The 9,878-nt window shown below is 35.7% G+C and overlaps 1 pseudogene; it reads left to right on the forward strand.

The window, feature by feature from the left end:
* Window positions 1–3,849: 3,849 nt before the first annotated feature.
* Window positions 3,850–5,847, forward strand: LOC143665289 (la-related protein 4-like; annotated as a pseudogene).
* Window positions 5,848–9,878: the final 4,031 nt, after the last annotated feature.

Consider the following 9,878-nt stretch of genomic DNA (forward strand, 5'->3'; position numbering starts at 1 on the left):
TCAGAGAAATAAGTATTTTTTTTTTGAGGAGTAATGGGTGACATATCATAGTGTTTATCATAGAAACCGTGCTAGCAGCAAAAAGTAGAATTTTATGAAAGTGTTTTACAAATACATGTGCAATAAAAATGTCAGTGCTCAGCTATTGTGCTTAAAATCTTTCAACTATAAAACCCTCAATTCAACCTAGAGGATTATGACGAGAATTAAGTAAGATGAACAATTTCAAGTGCCTGATGTTATGCCTGGCACTCAGGAAATGTTTTCAACCTAAATCTAATAAAATTTGATCATTAATGTCCCAATTTGAAAATTCATCCTTAAATCCTGCAATATAAAGAGATGATGTATGAAGAATCTCACATTATAGAAATTCAATGAAGTTTTCAGCTGAATGGATGATGGCTCTGGATGAAAAGAGACATAAAGAGTGAAAATATTTTAATGAAGATTCTGTTTATAATGGAGGAGTCAGGGTAAAGGGAAAATGATAAGGGAGCACAAAGCACCCTACTCTGAATGATAGCAGGAAGCTACTACCACCCCTAGGCATGATGAAGCACAAGGATGGAACAAAAAGTACTGGAAACCAGAGAGCTCTTTGGCCATAGGAGAGGACTGTCTGATATAAGCTGTGGACTTCAGCAGAGTTTGTGGACGTAGCCAACCTGCCCAGTGAACTGACAGGGGGAGATAAATAGGGTAATAAATTCCCCAACTCTCCTTCCCTTAATATTTCCATCTCTTGCTGGTACCTCCCACTGGCCAGATGCAACAAGAAGTCAGAGAGCATAAAGGTCAGCATCCTAGAGCACAAAAGAGAGTGGATCTGCATTGATAAACAGAAACTATCCATCACAGTGACCTTCACAATTGCTCACTGCAATTTAACAGACACGACATTGAGTTTTAGATATAGCTAGGTCTGTTTATCAGTTCAAACAGAAAGGTTGTTTTGTTAAGATCATTTCATTAATTCAAAATCATTAACTTTGATGAAAAAATGTGGGAGCAGTGGGCATTTGGGTTCCTGGTTTTGGTTAGGGTGTGGCTAAGATATCACCAAAGGAACTGGGGAAACCAAAGGAACAGGGGAACAAAGAAAACAGGGAAAGAAGGAAAAAACAGCAACATATCTTTGAAAACGGGAGAGATGGGAGAAATTGGTAAGAACTATCCTCCAGAGAGGTAAGAGACGGGTTCTGAGTACATGCCATGGCTATCTCCGTGCCTTGGTTGAGTGGTCTATCCATGAGGGTTGCTACAGAACTTGGCTTCGTGGAGAAAGACTCATGGTTGTGAGAATCTGTCCACCCACATCCCCAGAGTGGTCCCCCCACTTAACTTTGGCCTTTCTCTCCTCTTCAGGTCTGGGGAATCCAAATACCAATATTCATGGCATTCCCTTATGTGTTATTAAAACTCCATATACATAACTTGTATAGGACTACCATTAGCTCTAAAAATAACATAATGCATCTAATTGTAAGATGTGTCTAAAGCAGGCAGGGAAGGGAGAAGGGGAATCTTAAGTCAGAGGAAAAGATTTTCTATACAAATTCCCTCCTTAACAATAGCCATCCTGGATCAGGGCAGTAGGGCCCGATGTTAAGTCTTAATTGCAATTGCAATTTGTGTCTCAGAACCAAAGGACACTGGTGCACAACCAGATCCTCCCACCACCCACCCTCAGCTAGTCCGGGGCAGGTCCTTACAGTGTGTTAGTTTGAGGACAGCTCTGCTCCTAAGTGTTGCTTTACCTCAGGGCATGTTTTAACTTCAAAAGCCCTGGATCCCATTAAAGCTCTCCCTTAAACTTTTGGGCATCAGATTCCCCATCTGTAGAACAAGGAGATTGAACTACATGGTTTCTAAAAACCCTTCCATTCCTAAAGTCATCTTGGCCACATACAATTTACATCGTTCTGCTTTTGGAATTTGTATCAGTAAACCTTGTGATTGATGTCTGAAAATCTAGACAACAGCACCACCTAGCAGACAAAAGGTATAGCAACATATACAGACAAAGTTTAAAATATCACAAGGAGAAAATAATTATGTAGAAATGTCCATAATCTTTTATAGTTTGTAGAACTTTTGGAGAACCTAATTAAAGTTATGGACGCTCCTACTTGCCCCCCAAATTCAAAAGGCACATATACCAAAGTTCTGCATACAATTTCAGTGATACCTCCCCAGTCATATACTTGGGCCAAGTGTAAGAACTTCTGCCTTTTTTTCCTTTTTTCTTTTTTAAACTATCCATAGTCAAAATCTCCCTCCTCTTTGGGGATATTTCATTGTATTAGGGCTGATGTGAGGCAGGGTTCCATCTTTCATGGCAGAAGAGACCTACTCCTGGCAGGAGCAGCTGCTTGGCCAGTCATCTGCTCTGACCAGATTTTGATTCTTGACAGGGTACAATAAGGATATACCGGAGGTGAGAAATTGTTGAAGAAAGGAGCAAATGTCTAGCAACTGCAGTGTCCAGTGGCAGCAAAGCTGTGGGCAAGTTCCTGCCTAACTTTCCCTTGGTTCTAATTTCTCCACCCATCATCCTGCCTATTTCCATAACTGGTTCTCCCAATCCCATAGATTCTGTGAACTACATGAAATCCTTCCAATAAACTCTTTTTCTACTTAAATCAGAACTATTACTTACAATCAAAGTTTTTGATTGATAAGGACACCAAATTCTTGTTGGTGACCAGAATGGTAACTCTTGTTCAATGCAACATATTTAATCAATAGTTTAATAGCACATTAAAGCAAAAGACCAAAACCAATTAAAATTTCCAGAAACCACATCTTCTCTAAAGGTGCCCAAAATATTGAAAACACATTCCAACAGTACAATCGGTCTTACAGGTGCCCTTCTCTCATCCCTACACTTGATTGTTTATGCAGCCCCCCCAGGAAGACATTTCTTGTTTTATTATTTTCCCCTACATTTCACTCTACAATTAACTCAATGCAATCCTAAATTATTTTTGTAACAATATGGAAACAAGAGGACATTCACACACTAGTATATTAGGGTTTGTGATGGCTGGCCAAGATGAGTTAAGGGTATATGAAAAACGTTCTTCAAAAAATAAATTCTAACTGTAGAACTGATTAGTTTTAAAATAAATTTAAATTATTGTATCATTAAAGAACCACTAATATTGAAAATATTCTAACCCCAAAGAATAGCCCCTGTTTTTTATATATTTTTATAAGACCTAAAATTTCCTCTTTTAACCACATTCACATATATATATAATTCAGTGCTGTTGATTACATTCAATAATCTGCTACCATCACCATCATCCAATTTCAAAACTTTACAATCAACCTAAATAGAAATTCTGTACAAATTAAGCATTAACACCCCATCCTCTACCCCCAATCCAGCCCTTGATAATCTATATTCTGGATTCTAACTCTGTCACTTTGCTTATCCTAATTACTTCATATCAGTAAGGTCATCCAATATTTGTCCTTTTGTGTATGCTTATTTTGGCCCCTGTTTTTAAAAGATAATTTCCATTACTTAAAAAATGGAAATTAAAAAAAAAAGCTTACCTGGATACAGCTAAGACCATTTCCATATCCCAAATCATACAGTTTAAGAAACTATATAATCAACTAGTAGCTAAGCATACTTTAAAATAATGCGGTATAATTGTTCATACCCTTTCACCTAGTAATACCATTCCTTGGTATCTGTCAAAATGAAATAAGTTAGAAGGAGAATTTTTTGCAGTTATACTATCACTATAGGCAAAATGAAAAAAACACATAAATAAATATCAAAAATAGGGAAACAGGCAGTGATGGAAATGATTGGGCTGAACAAAGGAAGATATGTTGCTCTTTGTGGAGCAGGTAACATCTAAAGGAATGGGTTTAAATCCTAATGCCAAAGTATGGTAAAAAATTCCTCCTGGAAATAGTGATGCCACTCCAGCAACTCATGGAACTGAAAGCTCTTGGCATGAAACAGCAGCCACATCAGGTCTCATTCTGAGGGTAATACAGAGCTTTCTGATGATATGTGTAAGGAATATGAAGCAATGTATTCCTCATCTTGTGAAACCACAAGAAATGCTACAGGCAATAAAGAATCAATTGATGGAATGATTATAGGACCAGAAGACCTGTATTACCAAATATATGACATTTCTGGAGAAAGCAATTCAGCAATTTCTACAGAAGACATAAAAGAATGTCTGAAGATAGTTCAATGGTAGAATTCTCATCTGCCTAGCATGAGACCCGGGTTCAATTCCTGATCCATGCACTTCCCAAAAAACAAAGAAGCATGCAAAACAACCAAACAAAAATTCAACAAATGGGGCTGCAATAACAGGATACTCACATGGAAAAACAATGAAATGTGACCCTGCCATACAGCATACAAAGAAAAAAAAATGTCTGAAGAAACAATTAGAATTCTATTTCTCATGAGAAAATTTGTCAAAGGATCTTTACTTGATCACTCAAATGGGCAGTCATCAGTTTGTCCCCCACTTGGACAGTTGCCAACATGGAACAAATAAAAAAGCTGACAACAGACCCTGACCTAATTCTTAAAGTGTTGAGATCTACCCCCATGGTACAAGAAGAGAAGGATGAGAAAATGAAACCAAGTCATAAGCACTGTATTGTTATTCTTAGAGAGGTTCCTGAGACAACACCAATAGAGGAAGTAAAAGCTTCATTCAAAAATGAAAAGTGCCCCAAAGTGATAAGGTGTGAGTTTGCACACAACAGTAATTGGTATATCATTTTTCATTCAGACACAGATGTACAACAGACTTTTAGATATTTAAGAGAAGAAGTTAAAACATTCCAGAGCAAGACAATCATGTCAAGGATAAAAGCCAGCAATGCATTTTTTTTTGCCCAGAATAGTTAGTAATTAATGGATTCTAGTATGCATAGTCAGCGCATTCAAACTTAAACACAGTAAACCTCACCAATCTTTATGCAGCCAGTATATAATCCTCACTAACAGGACTCACTCCATAGCATTGTGCCTTAGTCTTGGTCTCCAACTCCTACACCTTATTTTGAAACACCACTGGCTCCCTTTCCCAGTGGTAGTTCTGTGAATGGCTTTAACTCACCAGGATCTTATAAAACAAATGCTGCTGCTATGAATATGGGTCAACCATTCCTAAAAACTCATGTGAAGCCTCATTTTAGGTCATCCAGTGGTTCAGAACACTCTGCAGAGGATCCTGTGCTATTGGGGGATGGACCACTGAATAGATCTAGTTCAAGGAACTTTATAACTGAACAGCAAAACCCTGCAGTAACAGGGCATTAAGAACAAACTTACCTCCCAACAGAGACCCCACTTTGCAGCTGGAACAGAATGGGGACTATGGTAGGGGCAGGAGAACTCTTTTCAGGGGTCGAAAATGATGAGAAAATGACAAGATCCCAAGATCCCATCCTGTAATAGCTGAAGTAAAGGCTCCAACATCAAGGTTTGTCTTATTAACCTCGATTTTTACTCCTTTACCTGGAAGTTCATCAAGAATACCAGGCGAACTTGTTTTGGAGAATTGAATGTCTGATGTTGATAAAGGTGTCTGCAAAGAAAAGATAATGAAGAGCTGAGAATTAGTTGTCCTGTGCCAACAAAGGACAGACTGTAGCTCTGCTCAGCAACTCAGTTTGAGTACAAGTCTTCCATGTGTAGCTGAACTTCCTGCATTAAGGACAACTCAGCAAGAAAAGGATCAAATAGAGGAGATCCTCTGTTCCAAAGGATGTTCTCAACTAGACAACGATGCCAGTTTCTTGCCCAAGTACTGTGGAGCCATCAACTACAAACACTGCTTCGTCATGTAATAGTAGTATAAATGCAGCGGTAGCTGTGGCCCTTACATGAACCCCCAAAAGTTAAAGTTATGCTGAAGTGTGCCAGAAGCCCCCTAAAGACCCATCTCCAGTTCTTGTGCAGCCACTATGAGAACTTCGCTCCAATGTAGTGTCTCCTACCAAAAATGAAAAGAATGGAATTCCCGAGAAATCCACTGAGAAACCACATGAGAGGCCTGAAGCAAAGGCTAGTAAAGATTGTTCTGACTTCCGAGGCAATACCATTCCAAGGGGAGCAGCTGGAAAAATCCGAGTACAGCGACATGGACGTGACGGACATAGTGGCAAACAGTAACACGTGCCATCCCGATCACCAAAGTAATCAAAAAATAACAACAAAAAAAAAACTATTCAAAAACTTCTCTCTCTTCCCAATTATACTTGAGCTGTGGCTATACTGAGCTGTTTCGGAAGGGAAGGAATAGCTAGGAAGGAGAAAATAAGTCCTTAAATCATTATGGATTTTGGAGTTGTAAGCAGTAGAAACCCCAAATTCATCTCTAAAGTGATTTTTAAATTCTGGAAGATTCTAATCAGTTATAAATATATATATATATATATATATATATATATATATATATATATATATTTATATTTGTAATATATATATTATATATATATTAAAAAGTATAACTTTTCTATTTTTGTTTTTTTAATTTAATTTGCAGAGATTTTCTGCCTTGAATCAATTTTGAGGGTTCAGATTTAGCTGGGAGAAATACATATTATACATCCTTCAATACAGAAAATGAGGGAGTGAGAGTAAATATTTTTGAAAAGTCCTTTCTGTAAAATTAGAAATTACTCTTTCAAATATATTTAAAGCTTGGCTTGGAGAATGCCATCTCTACCTACATGGCCTCTGTAAAGCAGATCATCGGCTTGGGCTGCCGATTGTGGGTGTGAATGGGTTTGAAAGTGACTGAAGCCAACTCTGTTGTCATGTTAGTAAATAATTTGAAAACAGAATGCAATAGAATTCTTTCCCAGTTTGAAATTTAGTTTGTCTTTTCTACCTAACTAATATTTCATCCGGCAAGCTGTTAAGCTCTGATATGAAAGTACCAGTTGACTTGATACTCAAGGAAAAAATGGGGCTTATGCAAAAGCCCCATTCGACCTGTGTGAATAGGTCAAATGGACTTCAGAGATTTAAACTACCCTGTGATTTTTTCCCCCTAAAACGGGAAATATATTTTATGTTACTTCATTTGTTGTTCTCTGAACTTCAACTGGCCACCTCCAAAAGCAAAATTACCACCTACTTACAAAATTGTATGTTTCTAACTGCTTTGACTGTCTAGTCACATCATGTAACAATTGTTCTAAACTTCTGAAATGGATGTTGTTGACCTATTTTACTCTTGTGTTCACGTATTTAGAACTCTAGATCCAAGAATGTTAGGGCAGCCTGTCCCTACAGTAATTTATTTCTATTAGTGTTAAAAATGAAATCTTGTAACTGACTCCTTAAAGTATTAAATAGTGTAGTAGTAAAAAGTTATTCTAAAAAAGGTTTAATTGGGGGGCAACTTTTTTCTGTTTACAATGTATTTATCACCTGCCTTACTCCCTTCCTCCAAATTCACTGAAAAAGAACCAGAACACTAATGCATAATTTCTCAGTGAATAAAGTTGTGGCTCTCACATGCTAAGTAGGCAAGTTTATATGCTGATATTTAGAAACTGGCTGCAATATTAAAAACTATATTGAATTAATCTGTTTTAAGTCACACCATGTTCAGAGTTCTATGTAAGGTGGAGTTTTTTCTTTTTGTGGATAGTTTGTAATAATAATAACTGCCTCTTATGTTAGTGAATTTCATATGTACAAATTTAAACTGTAAGTTGTAAACACTGGAAAGAACTATTGTGACATAGGATAAACATCTTAGTAATATATTAAAAAGAATGAAAATGGAAGTAAAAATTACATTACTGTGAAACTCATCTTCCAACTCTAAGCTTTGGAGATTTGTATTAAGAGGTATCCATTAAGAGCTTTGAGAACACTGCACATTTCTTTTCTGTAGAAGCCAGAATTATTATTTCTTTGTAACTTATTATTCAGCTTAGCAATTGTTTTTTTATGTGATGGATTGGTAACATGGCATAATATATTTAAGAAATTTAAAACTATTAATTTCTACACACTTTTTAAAGATCATCTACCAGGTGAAACATACAATAAAACTACCTGGGAAATTTGGGAAAGTTTAGGTCCTTTTAAGAAAAAAGTATTCATAATCATTGAGTATATATATGACAAAAGTGCTTATTTTAGTTTACTTAGACAATGCTGCAGTTGGTGGAAATGATAAATTTTAATACTTTGTGAATGTATTGGATTTAAGAAAATAAGCATTTTACAAAAATCACTTTGTAAGGATTATAAACTTAATTATCACACAAAGTGAAATATTACCTTTTTTTTTTTTGCAACGTGTCACAGATTTAGGCTTGTATGCTTGTGTGACGCTAGTCCATCCAAATTCTATAAAACTAAAGGATCTAATTAAAACACAAAAAAAATTTTTCTTTGAAGAAATCAAGTTTTTTCTCACTTTTCTTCCAAGTGTTAGTGAAAATAGGTATTTAATTTAAAAATATGATCATTTTAAAATTTCGTATAAAATACTGCCTTAATTTGCATTATTGCATCTCTGTTGATTAGATGTATATGGAAAAATATGTTTTTGTGTATATATAATATATATATATTCACATTGTATAGCATTTATTTTAATGCAGCAGATTCAAAGTGTGTCTGTTAATGATGCCTGTGAGTTTTGTGAAAGCTTTTTTTTCATTGTAATTCAACTATTTATTTGGTTCTTTACATGGAGGTATTTAAATATCAGCTCTCTCTCTCTTTTCACTCTTATGATTTAACTCTTCCATGTGTTGTTGGAGGCTAAAAGTAGATCAAATAATATTGAAATTAATTCTAAATGGTACACACTTCATAGTAAGATCAAATATTGATTATTCACAGATACTGGGTGATGAAAACAAGTCACACAATTCATCACCTTGTACTTCATAGAGAAGACAAGAGACATCACAAAACCTGTCTTTATTTTCTCTCCTGATAATTAAGGTTTTTCATAATATCTAGGGCCTGTCTGTAGACTTAAGTGATTTCACTTTTGCCAAATATAGGCACTGGCATTCAAAATTGTGATCCATCTAAATGTTTTTCAACTGGATTTTGGAGGAAGATGAGATCTTTTAACGATATGGGGTTTGTTGTCTTAAGTGCTCAATTTGTATGTGATCAAATGACATGCAAAATTTTGATATATTTGATCCCCATAAGTAAGGTAATTTGAGTATTGGTTTACATTCCTTTTTTCCTTTTTAAATAAACAGGTTGTCTGTAGGAAAAAAAAAGAAAGAATAGGGAAACTGAAAATGAAATTATAAATTTCACTATAACAAATGAAATTGTTTGATTATTACATAACTCTTACAATGAATAAATCAGAAGTCTGCAACAGCATGAAGTGTTATGATATAGCACTAAGTGAAAAAATTAGAATGAAAGATTACACTATACAGTAGGAGAGACTATGCAAAATTATTGTCTAAACATTGAGATGAAATAAAATAAAAATAAACGTGAAAAAATAATAGCATTCATTTTTCTGGAAGGTGGATTTAATAATGAGTTTCTTATTGCCACCATAAACACGTGTGCAAAAGTCCATTTGTGTCCCCACACTCAGTTCCTCCAGGTATATACCTGGTAATAAGGGTGCAAGATGACATGGTAACCTCCTGTGGAACCACCACACTGTCTTCCAGAGGGGCTGCACCTCCAAGCTTCCCTACCAACGGTGAATAGGTACATCTCTTTCTCCACATTTTCTCTAGCACTTGTTTCTCTCTGTTCATTTTTAACCAATTTTATTGGCACATCATACAATCCAATATAAGTAAATAGACATGCCTTCATCATCAGAATCTATATGAAGATATTTCCTTTTCTTCCACATAGA

This window comes from Tamandua tetradactyla, chromosome 21 (genome assembly GCF_023851605.1).
Source record: "Tamandua tetradactyla isolate mTamTet1 chromosome 21, mTamTet1.pri, whole genome shotgun sequence".
NCBI lineage: Eukaryota > Metazoa > Chordata > Mammalia > Pilosa > Myrmecophagidae > Tamandua > Tamandua tetradactyla.